An 11010-nucleotide genomic window follows, 5' to 3' on the forward strand; every position below is an offset into this window, starting at 1 on the left:
TCCTATTTAACTGCAGTTATAGAAGAAAGAAACAGTTTATGTATTGGCTGCCTTTTTAGAGCATCTGTCTGGTTTTAAAAAATAATGAGGCTTGCCAAAGATATTGAGAGGTTTTTTTGGGTTCATTTTTGGTAATTTTTTAAGTTTTGTTTTCTGAAGTGTAGATATATTAACAAAAACTATGAAGAAAGGTTTAGTCCTTGATCACTGATAATGCAAAAATAAGGAAAATTAACAGGAGTCTAATGTATATTTTTTTGGTGAAAGCAATATGAAATGTTAGTATTTTTAGGAGTTATTGCATAACTAAAAGGAAAGTGTGTTGCAATCTTCAGAGTGCCTGCAAAATGTGGAAGTTAGAAGGTCAATATTTGTACATGACCCAACCATATTTCAGTCTTCTTTCACTTCTTAATTTTGCTAGATAGACTTTGCAGTTTGTTGTTGTCTACTAGGCTGATAGAAGAATTAGTCATTTTACAACTGTTTCATAATTTGTGGCTTAAAAATGTGACTCACACAAGATATTCTGTTTTCTGTTACCCTAGCAGTGAATTGATATTTCTTGGATATTTCCACTTGAAAAATAAAGAAATATTTTCCTGATAGCTTAAATCCACTCAGTTATTCTATAAAATTCCTCACAATTCCTCATACAGCCAAGACTGGGGAAATAACTCAGACAATATTTTCAAAATACAGTATTGTATAAGCATCTATTTCTCTGTTAAAAGAAAAAGAACAAAAGTAGGTATTCCCTAGATGGGGGAAGAAACTACCCACTACTGTTGATTATCTGTTTATTGCTTAATTTCCTACCTAGAGGTAGCTCATGCAAAAACATTGTTCTGTCAGGGTTTGAACTATACTGCTAATGCATTCAGGCCACTTAGAGATGCAAATGATTGTGTTTGCTTAATAAACATTCCATGGAAAATATATAAATGTGAACAAATACACTGGTGTGCAGGTTTTTCAAATTTCTAACCTCACCTTCCCTGTTTGGAGAAAAGAAGGCTAGGTAGAGGGTTCAGCTTGCTGTCTCAGATCAAAACTTTGGGTGTTGAGTGATGTGACATCCTGAAGTAACTGTGTCTCTCCTACCAAGGCTGCTTCCATCCACCTTACACAGCTGTCTGAAGCTACGAGGGCAGGAACTGTTTCTGTAAGCATAATAAACCTCAAAGACTGAGGTTTTGTGCTAAAATGAAAAATTAAATTCAGGAAATTAATAAATTATTATATTTGTTTAATACAGGGCATGAGCTCAATTTTTTTTTGCATAAAGTGAATGATGAAAATGTAAGGAAATAGATTTTTCTAAATAAAGTATGATTTGAACAGATCTGAAAAGGAAGCACACTTCCCACCTTTCAAGATTTTCAAGCGAGAAACCATAAAAATATACAGATAATTTGATACTTCGCTCTTTACCTCTGAATTTTTTAGGCTTTTCATGAAGTAAATTAGCAAATAGGTCCCTTGAAAATAAAGCAACGCCAAATCATTTAATTCCCAACTGAGTAACATGAGTTCAATTTTTATTTTCTCTCTACTTAATTTATATATATATAAATCAAATAGAGAGAAAATGTACATTTATATCAAGTTAACAATGGGAAATGAGTTATTGTCAAGTAAACATTTCTTCAGTGGGGTGAGGAGCAGAGCTCACTTGAGACGCAAGAGAAACAACTTCCAACTAGTGATCAAGATGAAGCACAGATATTTTTGATGCATTATGTTTGTGTCACAATCACTTAGGTGCTGCATCGTGTTGATTAGTTTCAAGTATATCTAAAGGCTGTTTTTGCTAATGACCATGGAGACTCAGAAGTAGAAATCAACTTAGGCTTCAAGAATGCCAGTTACATTTTTTTTGTTATTTGCTCCTGTGGACATAAAAGTGGTTTGGACTTTGGAATTGGGATGTGAGAGTAAATTAAGTATATTATGATTTACATGCATGTCTGAAAGGGCCTCTTCTTCCTTTTAATGGAATCAGAAGAGCAATTGACCTATAATGCATTAATGTGCCAAGTTTGAAATGTTTGCAGGCTAGGAGTTTGACACAAGGTACATTAGAACGTTAGCAAAAAATCACACTTCTTTCCCAGAGAGCTGAAAAATCAAGCAAGGTTGATTCTGTTGGTGTTATGGAAAGGATGCTCATATATTTGACATAATGAGGAGAAGGCATATAAATGATGGACAGAGTTTGTAAATGCCTATGCAAATACACAGTGAAATTGAAAACAAACAAACAAAAAACCAAAAAAAACAGACAAAACCCCTTTAGGTTTAACTATCTTGAGGAATATCCTTCAGGTAAAAGAGTAACTATATTCCCTGTGTAACTGCTTTATTTTTTATTGTTACTCCTAAGGCAGAAGGAAAATTGACAAAATGAAAATTATGAAAATTTAGGCTGTGGATTTTAGAAATGCAAATTAAATAATATTAATAGAAGATGATTGACTTAAAGTTACTGGGGTTTCTGGTGCAAGTGAGCAATGTCTTCTACAAAAACTCTTAAATAATATTTTAAAAGTGCACATTTAATGAGGGAGAGAATGTTTAACTGGTTGACCCCCATCTATAAGTTCACAATTTGCTGGATAGTGACTGTTAATATCACATTAACCCATATTATTCACAGACAGAGGATCTTGGATCCTATGCTAGGAAAAGAGATAATTTAATCCCCGCAGAGGTTGTGTTTCTTGTTTTGTTTTTCTTTATGTATACTTTATGCATACTTTGTTGGTCAAATATAAACTAAAGTGAAGTGTATTAATATGTGTTCACAACAAATACCTTTGAAAACTTACCTCTGAGAAACAGTTCCCCATGACAGCAAGAAACCATTTTCCAGACTCTTTCATTTGCTTCACTGTGACTAATTATATTTTTCTATTTTCTAACATTAAAAATATTTTGCAGAAATACTCTTGGCCAATTTTGCAGACTGTTTTGAAGGTGTGCAAAGAACATTTCTAAAATAACTGAAGGAAAACCAGACTATGTGATGATGTCTCATTTTCCCTATGTCCAACATCCTGGGAAACGATGTTTTCAGCATATTTTTTTCATAGGCTTATTTGTTTACTTTTTTTTTTTTTTCATTTAAGTGAATTTAAAATTAGGCTGCATGTTATGGTATCTATCCTGGCTTCTCTTAGACAAATAGGACAATGCTGGTGTTCACAGGTGGAAGAAGAGGGGGGAGGATATGAGAATGCTGAAGGAATGGGGGTCTGGAGGGAAGAAAAAGGTCCTGCTGTTTGGTAGGCAGCCCTGCTGGGAAATCTCAAATCAAATTCTTTTGAAAAGAAGTGTTATTAAAAGTAACTTTAATCCTTCCAGCCAGACGGCTCATAAAAGCATACAATTAAGTCAAACAAATGACAAGAGCACTCTCTCTCCTACCTGTTTCCCCCTTCAGAGAGTAATTATTGCAGGGTAGTCTTGTCTCGTTTTGTGCAAATAGCAGTGGAGTGCTTGAATGAGGTGCCAGTTTCCCCCTCCCCAGCCCAACCCCTCCTGTTCACTCCTACCAACGCCAGCCCGGCTAATGTACACAGCCAGGAACAAAGAGGGGAATTTCAATATTTCCTCTTTGTGCAAGGTTAATTGAAAATCAAAAGTCACTTTTAGAATGTCATATTAGAACCGTTAGTGCATCAATTTTCTTCAGTTTCCTGTCACTGCAGGGGAGCAGAAGAGGTATGCGTGTGGATGGGAGTTAATGAGGGATAGAAGAGAGAAAGAAAGGGAGAAAGGAGAACAGAAAGAAGAGAATAAGAATAAAAGTAAGAGAAGGAAGGAAGTGGCAGAAAGAAGAGGCGGAAGTGGTGGAAGTGGCGGAAGGAAGGAAGGAAGTGGCAGAAGGAAGGAAGTGGCGGAAGGAAGGAAGTGGCGGAAGGAAGTGGCGGAAGGAAGTGTCGGAAGGAAGGAAGTGTCGGAAGGAAGGAAGGAAGGAAGGAAGGAAGGAAGGAAGGAAGGAAGGAAGGAAGGAAGGAAGGAAGGAAGGAAGGAAGGAAGTGTCGGAAGGAAGGAAGTGGTGGAAGGAAGGAAGGAAGGAAGGAAGGAAGGAAGGAAGGAAGGAAGGAAGGAAGGAAGGAAGTGGCGGAAGGAAGGAAGGAAGTGTCGGAAGGAAGGAAGGAAGTGTCGGAAGGAAGGAAGGAAGGAAGTGTCGGAAGGAAGGAAGGAAGTGGCGGAAGGAAGGAAGGAAGGAAGGAAGGAAGTGTCGGAAGGAAGGAAGGAAGGAAGGAAGGAAGGAAGGAAGGAAGGAAGGAAGGAAGGAAGGAAGGAAGGAAGGAAGTGGTGGAAGGAAGTGGCGGAAGGAAGTGGCGGAAGTGGCAGAAGGAAGTGGCGGAAGTGGCGGAAGTGGCGGAAGTGGCGGAAGTGGCGGAAGGAAGGAAGGAAGGAAGGAAGGAAGGAAGGAAGGAAGGAAGGAAGGAAGGAAGGATTATTTTAAAAATTTCAGGTAAAGGTAAATTCAAACAAAGGTTTCTTTCAGAAAGTGTCCTGGTACTTCATTGTTTTTTGTTTTGTTTTGTTTTGTTTCGTCAAAATTTTCTAATTTGGGAACAGATTTTAAATTAAGGTAAGCAACAGGCTCTCGTGTTAAACCATTTATGTGGCAAAAAAAAAAAAAAATTGATATTTAGCATTGATCATTTCCTGTCCATGGCTGTTTACTGCTAAAATCAGCAAGCAGATGCAAACGGTAAATCTAGGTCTCTCATGTTCCATAAAGGACTCAAGAAATTATGGGGAATGACCATTCTATTTTTCTAATATGGGAAATTCCTGAAACCTTGGTGATGTTTTCTTTTTTGGTGATAAATTGTTCATGCCTGAGAATTGTAGACATATTTTAAGTGACCTTGTGTTGTTGACATAGAAATAAGTAATTATAGCGTAACTGCAAAGCATATAGTAGTGAAAGCTGTCTTTTTGAAGTGGGTATACCCATTTGCAAATTCAATAAAAGATTTCAAGCCAATTCTGTGCCATCTTGAATGCTGTGAACGTCACTGTGATGCTGGGGTTCACCTTTACTCTGAAAATTTTGGGTGAATTCAAACATCTTCCTGTTCTTCATATGGAATAAAAAGTAACAATTGGTGGCAAATTTAGAAGGAAAAAAAGCCCAAAAACTTTCACACCATGTCCTTGTGAAGTCAAGTTTCTGCCATTTCCTGAATTCAGATAATTTGCATCACCCTATCCTTACCATGAAAGATGCTTCACATGTTTTCTTTTTGGTTGGTGATTTCACAATGTTTAACAGAAAGAGAAAAAAATTAATAATAACTGTAAATATTATTTCACAATGTAATTTCTTCTGCAACTCAAATTGTCTGAATTCTTTACATCACTTTCAGCAAAATGTGGATAGAGTCTTTCAAGAAGTTGAGTGAAAATAATCCTTTCCTGAATATTGTGAATCTCCCTACAGTACAAGACTTTTAAAGACAAGAGTCTGTGTCCTAATTTAAATCTTAATACCAATTGAACTCTTGCTACTGAAGCTTAGAACTGGTCTCTAGCAAATGCTCTGTTATCCTAATTCTTTGTCAAATCTTTCTCATGTATTCAATGTGGAATGAAAACAGGCAATTCTATGCAGAGCAAAATAGATTCAGGCCAAAATTGTCACAAGAGTTTGCAATTTCTGCATGCTATATCTCCTCTCCTATTTACATTCCCCTCAATGCTTAGATTAAGACTTTCACATGGTCTTGCTTTACCCATCAAACAAGTTTTACTTGTTTACTCCTGTAGATGTTTTTGTAGCGGTATTCAAAGCAGGCATTTAATCCATCCAAGTTTGCCATCACTAGTGTCAAACGCCTCTGCTTAAGCTGCATGAGTGCTCAGTCATGCCAAACTTGAAGCTTTCAGCCCTTTGCTGGAGCCGGCTGTGACCCATTACTAAAGGAGGAGCATTTTCTCCCCAGACTGCTGACGGCATGGAGCATATGCATCCTTTTTAAGGCTCGTCAGGGCAGCAACAGGTTTGGGGTTGTTGGGGTTTGGTTATTTTTTTTTTTCCCCCCCCTGATTTTTTTTTTTAAAACCTTTTTAATTTTGTGTAGACAATTCTAAAAGCAGCTTCCTAGGGGCTGTCTGATCGCACAATCCTCTTAGTCTTGCTTACTCTGTAGGAGGGCCATCATATTTCCTGCTCTCAGTCAGTAGCTGGCTTTTCTCTCTCGCCTTTGTGTAATGACTGGAGTCAAAAGGCCAGCACCTTACCCACCTCCAGAGATGATGTTATGAATCAAACTTTAAAATGAGATTTTTTTTTTTTTGCTTTGTTTTTTCTTTCAGGCCACACTTTTCAGGCAAAATCTCCATTCCATTCTGCTCATTAGAAATATTTGAAATAATGACTTTTCATTTATTATCTTGGTCCAAAAACAATTCATTTATTTTCTGCAAATGGAAAAATAAGTCCTTTCATTTCAGCTTAATTTCCGCATTCAGTTGCGATACAGTTCCCAGTTGTTATTTCTGCTTTCATGCAGCTTTCTACATCACAGCACCGTGAAAGTCTTCATCTAGCATGAAATATGCAATGTTTCTGATTCTTAAAAACAAATTAGATAAACTTTTGCACGGAAAAACTTGCATACAGAAGGTGCAGGTGGTGGCTGTAAGACTCTTATATTGCCATTAAATGATAGAGAGGGGACTAAATAACACATCTCAACTCTCAGTACAGGAAAATGCTCTGGTTTTCCATATATTTTGCACTTGCGATATGCCACTGAGCCCCAAAAGAATACATTTTGAAAAGATAATGTATACTCGATTATTAGCATTTTTCATATTATTTTGCCTCTTATGTCATACAACTGTAGCTAAAAGTAAGAACAGTTTGCTTTTTTTTAAGGTTTTCATGCATTAATCTGAAACTTTTCAGTGGATATTGAGACTTGAAGCAACTTTATAAAATAAAATATTTTTAGTGACAAGAAGTGGAAACAAAAGAGCTTTTGTTGTTTGTGGAGGTAGAAAATATAGGTAAGATCTTTGAAAATGTGTTGATATCAACACAACCATGACATACTTGCCTGGTGGAACGTGGCAGGAAAGGCCAAAGTTCTACAAATGGAGCAGCTTTTTTTTTTTTCATTTCATACAAAACCTGAATTTTTAATATTGGAGTACAAGGCGCTGATAAATTCTTACAGGGAATACTTTGAGCAATTCCTTGTGCTTCCAGGTTTCATCAAGGGACTTAAGCTGGAACAGGTGTAGAATGGTCTAGAAGTGTACTCAGAGGGATAGAATGGAGCAAATTGACAAACCAAAATTTCCCAATAGATGCCATGACAGAAAGATTATTTAAGGTGAAAATAATTAAGAAAATTGAAAAAGTTAAGACTTGAAGATTACTAAAAGGAGATAAAAATTTTTAACATTTCTACTTATCTATTATGAGTAGTACTCTGCTTTGATTTTAATGGAAAGCAATGAGAAATTGCCCCATAATTCCCAAAATTATTTGTCTTGTGACTTCCTGAGCATTTCTTATATCTGAAAGAAATCTGTGTCTTTTATTATTTTCACATTATTTATATTTTGCGAATGCCAAGCCTCAGGACCCTTGCTGGTTGCCTAGCAGGGCCTAAAATTACTTCCTCCTTCATAGCCCACTCATTAATAATAGCATGCTTTCTTTTATTTCTTGTTTTCCTGTGATACGTTGGAAACAGTCTCCAGGAAGTATGCATGAGAGTTTTCAGGGTTTTTTAAATCTCTCAGATTTCTGCTTTACCTACCTATAAGTTGCACTTAAAGTAAACTAATTCTAAGATTTGAGTAAAAAACAACTTGCTGGGTGGGCCAGCTTACTGAGGATTTGTGTGGTAAGGATTTAACTTTCCCCGTAACATGTGTTCTTATCCTCAGATACCTAGAACTTTATTAACTTATTATTTCAGACGGGAATAAGTTGGGAAAATTTTATTGAAGAACTTCGACGTTGTCAGTGCCTACAATCTCTCTTGCTGTGTTTCTGAGTTGATTAGGAATTTAGCCTTCTATTATTGAATATTGAATACTGTTACTTTGTCTTCAGAATGTCCCTAGCAGGCTTCCTCTCGTGGGTTCATCCTCTAGAGAAACACAGAGATGTTTTGGGTGAAGATGTAATGCCCCTCATTTTGTGGGCATTTATTGGTACCCTGGAGCCTCCTGCAGGGGCAGAAAGAGGGGACATTGTTTCTGAAATAATTTTTGTCTTGCTGATATCTGAACATTGAGAGGTGCCACAGGAACAAGCACAACTTATCTCATTTATTCATGGCTCTTGAAGTGTCCTTAGCCTATGAGAAAATCCCATTTTTTACCTGAAAAGAACAACCAGAAGCTCATAAATCTCCAGGTGAATCAAACTGGACCCCTGATTCCCCAAAAAGGTGTTAATAGAAAACACATAATCTGTCTATCTGATGCTTATTCTGCACAGTGTAGAAAAGAAATCTGTTTGCTAAACATAGATATCCTGAATGAAATTATTTTCAGTTTGGTTTGCTGGTTTTTTGTTTGTTTTTTTTTTCTTTTTTTCTTGGGGTTGTGGAAGTTGCTGGGTTTTTGTGTTGCATTCACTCAGACAGAAGTTCAAAACAGACTTTGAGTTTGTACTGAAAATCTTCTTGAGCAACAGATTGCCTCAAAAATGCAATTATTCCTCAGTACATTCACTTTAGGGTGTTAGAGTCACTATAACTTAATTTCTTAAGTTATGCTTATACTTTCTTAGTGATAAGTATAAGCCTGGCAAAACATAAATTGCCTTTTGGGCATATAAATAGTTACACATTTTATTATAATTGTACACTTTCCCAACAAAACTTGAATGCCAGAAATAGGGTCCTGGGGAGTCAGAATCAGTAGATTCTCACCCAATATAGCAAAACAAGGTGTTTCTATTGGAAACAGCACTCTAAGCCATCTACCAACAAAATGACAGGAGTAAAAACACTGCCAAAGGTCTTTTTTGTAAATAAAACATATTTGCAAGAAGTTTCTAGAGTTACTCCAACAAACTTGTTTGGATTATTATTATTATTATTATTATTATTATTATTATTATTATTATTACTATTACTATTACTATTACTATTACTATTACTATTTTTTTGGGTTTTTTGTTTTTTCTTGTTTGTTTGTCTGGCTGGTTTTTATGTTTGTTTCTTTGGGGCTGAATTTGTAATTGTTGCTGTTGTTGGTTTTTTTTGGTTGTTGTTGGGTTTGGATTTTTTTTGGTTTTGTTTTTGTTTTTTTTTTCCCCAAGACATATATTGAGTAACTGCCAGTGTGAAAGTGTGTTCCTCACTCTCATTTACTCATAACAAAAAAAAAACAAACCGAAAAACATAATTAAAAACCAGGACTCCATAGAATTTCTTCTTCTTCTAGTAAAGTAGGTAAATTTAAACACTGATGGCGGAAGTAGATAATTTCAGTGGGACACTAATTTAAAAAGGAATTTAAGTTTGTAAACCAACAGTTTACATTTGTATTGAAATAATGTTAATTTAGTTTTTGTATTAGAGATTGAAACAATGAGGTTTAATAGGTCGTGTATGCCAAGATGCTCAAGATGTTGAACATCTTTAAAGAATTGTAAATATTTTTGCTTGTGATAATTTCTATACATTGTTTAAATTCATATATTTTGTTCAGAGATAACTTATCTTGGGATTTAATCTATGACTTTCCTAAGGGGTCAGGAATTGTGAGCATGAATCCTGAATACTTTACTCTTTTTCCACAGATGGAAAAATGACCAAAAGTGTCATGTCACCTACAGTCTGAAAAGAGCTAGGGCTAGATTTCAGATGTGCTCAAGATATTCTGTATTATATCTGAATAACGAGGACCAGTGATTAATGTCAGAGTCTATGGGGAAATCCTCAGAGTGCCTTCAGTAAATCACAGAACCATGGAATGATTTGGTTTGTCAGGGACCTTAAAGATCACCTTGTTCCAGCTCCCTGACATGGGCAGGGACACCTTTTGTTAAACCAGGTTACTCCAAACCCAAATCCAACCTGGCCCTGAACACTTCTGGGGACACGGCAACCACAGCTTCTCTGGGCAACCTGTGCCAGGGCCTCACCATCCTCACAGGAAAAAATTTCTCCCTAATATCTGATCTAAAGCTAGTCTCTGTTTAAATCCCACCCCCTTGTCCTGTCAGTACATACCCTTAGCCTCTCTCCATCTTTCTTGTAGTCATTCTTTACTGTTCCCATCACCATTTAGTAACAGGAACGTAAGTGAGGGTGAAATGACTGCTTCTAGCAATAAGAGAAGCTCCCCAGTGATAAAATCTTTTGTCTCACCCAATCACATCTGCATGTCCTCGTCTGCAAACTGAAGCCACAATCCCTTGGAAGAAAGTCATTGCTCTCACAGGCCTGGTGCATGAAGGGGATCCAAAACTTCCATCCAGTCTGTACCTTTAGGGTGCTTGGTCTCTCCTTTCCAGACCAATGAGCCAGAGAAGTGGAGAAGTATTTGAAAAATGAGAACAATGTTAGCAAAGTTGCTGAAGCCATCTTCAGAGGGAAAGCAGGATGTGCCTCTAAAATCCCTGACTGTCTGCTGAAGTAATTATTCATGGCATGGCCACTGGCATATCAATCTCTGCCCTTGGCCCTGCCCTGGGCTTTCTGACCAGTAATGGAACATTTTACATAGGTCAAAACATTGCCTTTGCTCTGGGACATTTTGTGGTTCTCTCTGTCATAAGTAGAAAAATAATTCTTTTATGACATATTTACCATTGTGTATCACTAACATTTTGTATCACGGGTGTTAATGAATACTTCTGATTTCTTCAAAAATTCAAGCACTGAACACAAGGAATGGGTTAAATAACTTAAGTGCATACAAATAATAACTTGAAATTTTCTAGAGGTTATTTTCAAGTATATTGCTCTTTCACAGTCATTATCTCTGAGTAAAATTTTAGTTAAAGAT

Source organism: Melozone crissalis, unplaced genomic scaffold (genome assembly GCF_028551555.1).
Source record: "Melozone crissalis strain CALT ecotype California unplaced genomic scaffold, PUWL_Pcris_2 ptg000036l_1, whole genome shotgun sequence".
NCBI classification, from domain to species: Eukaryota; Metazoa; Chordata; class Aves; order Passeriformes; family Passerellidae; genus Melozone; species Melozone crissalis.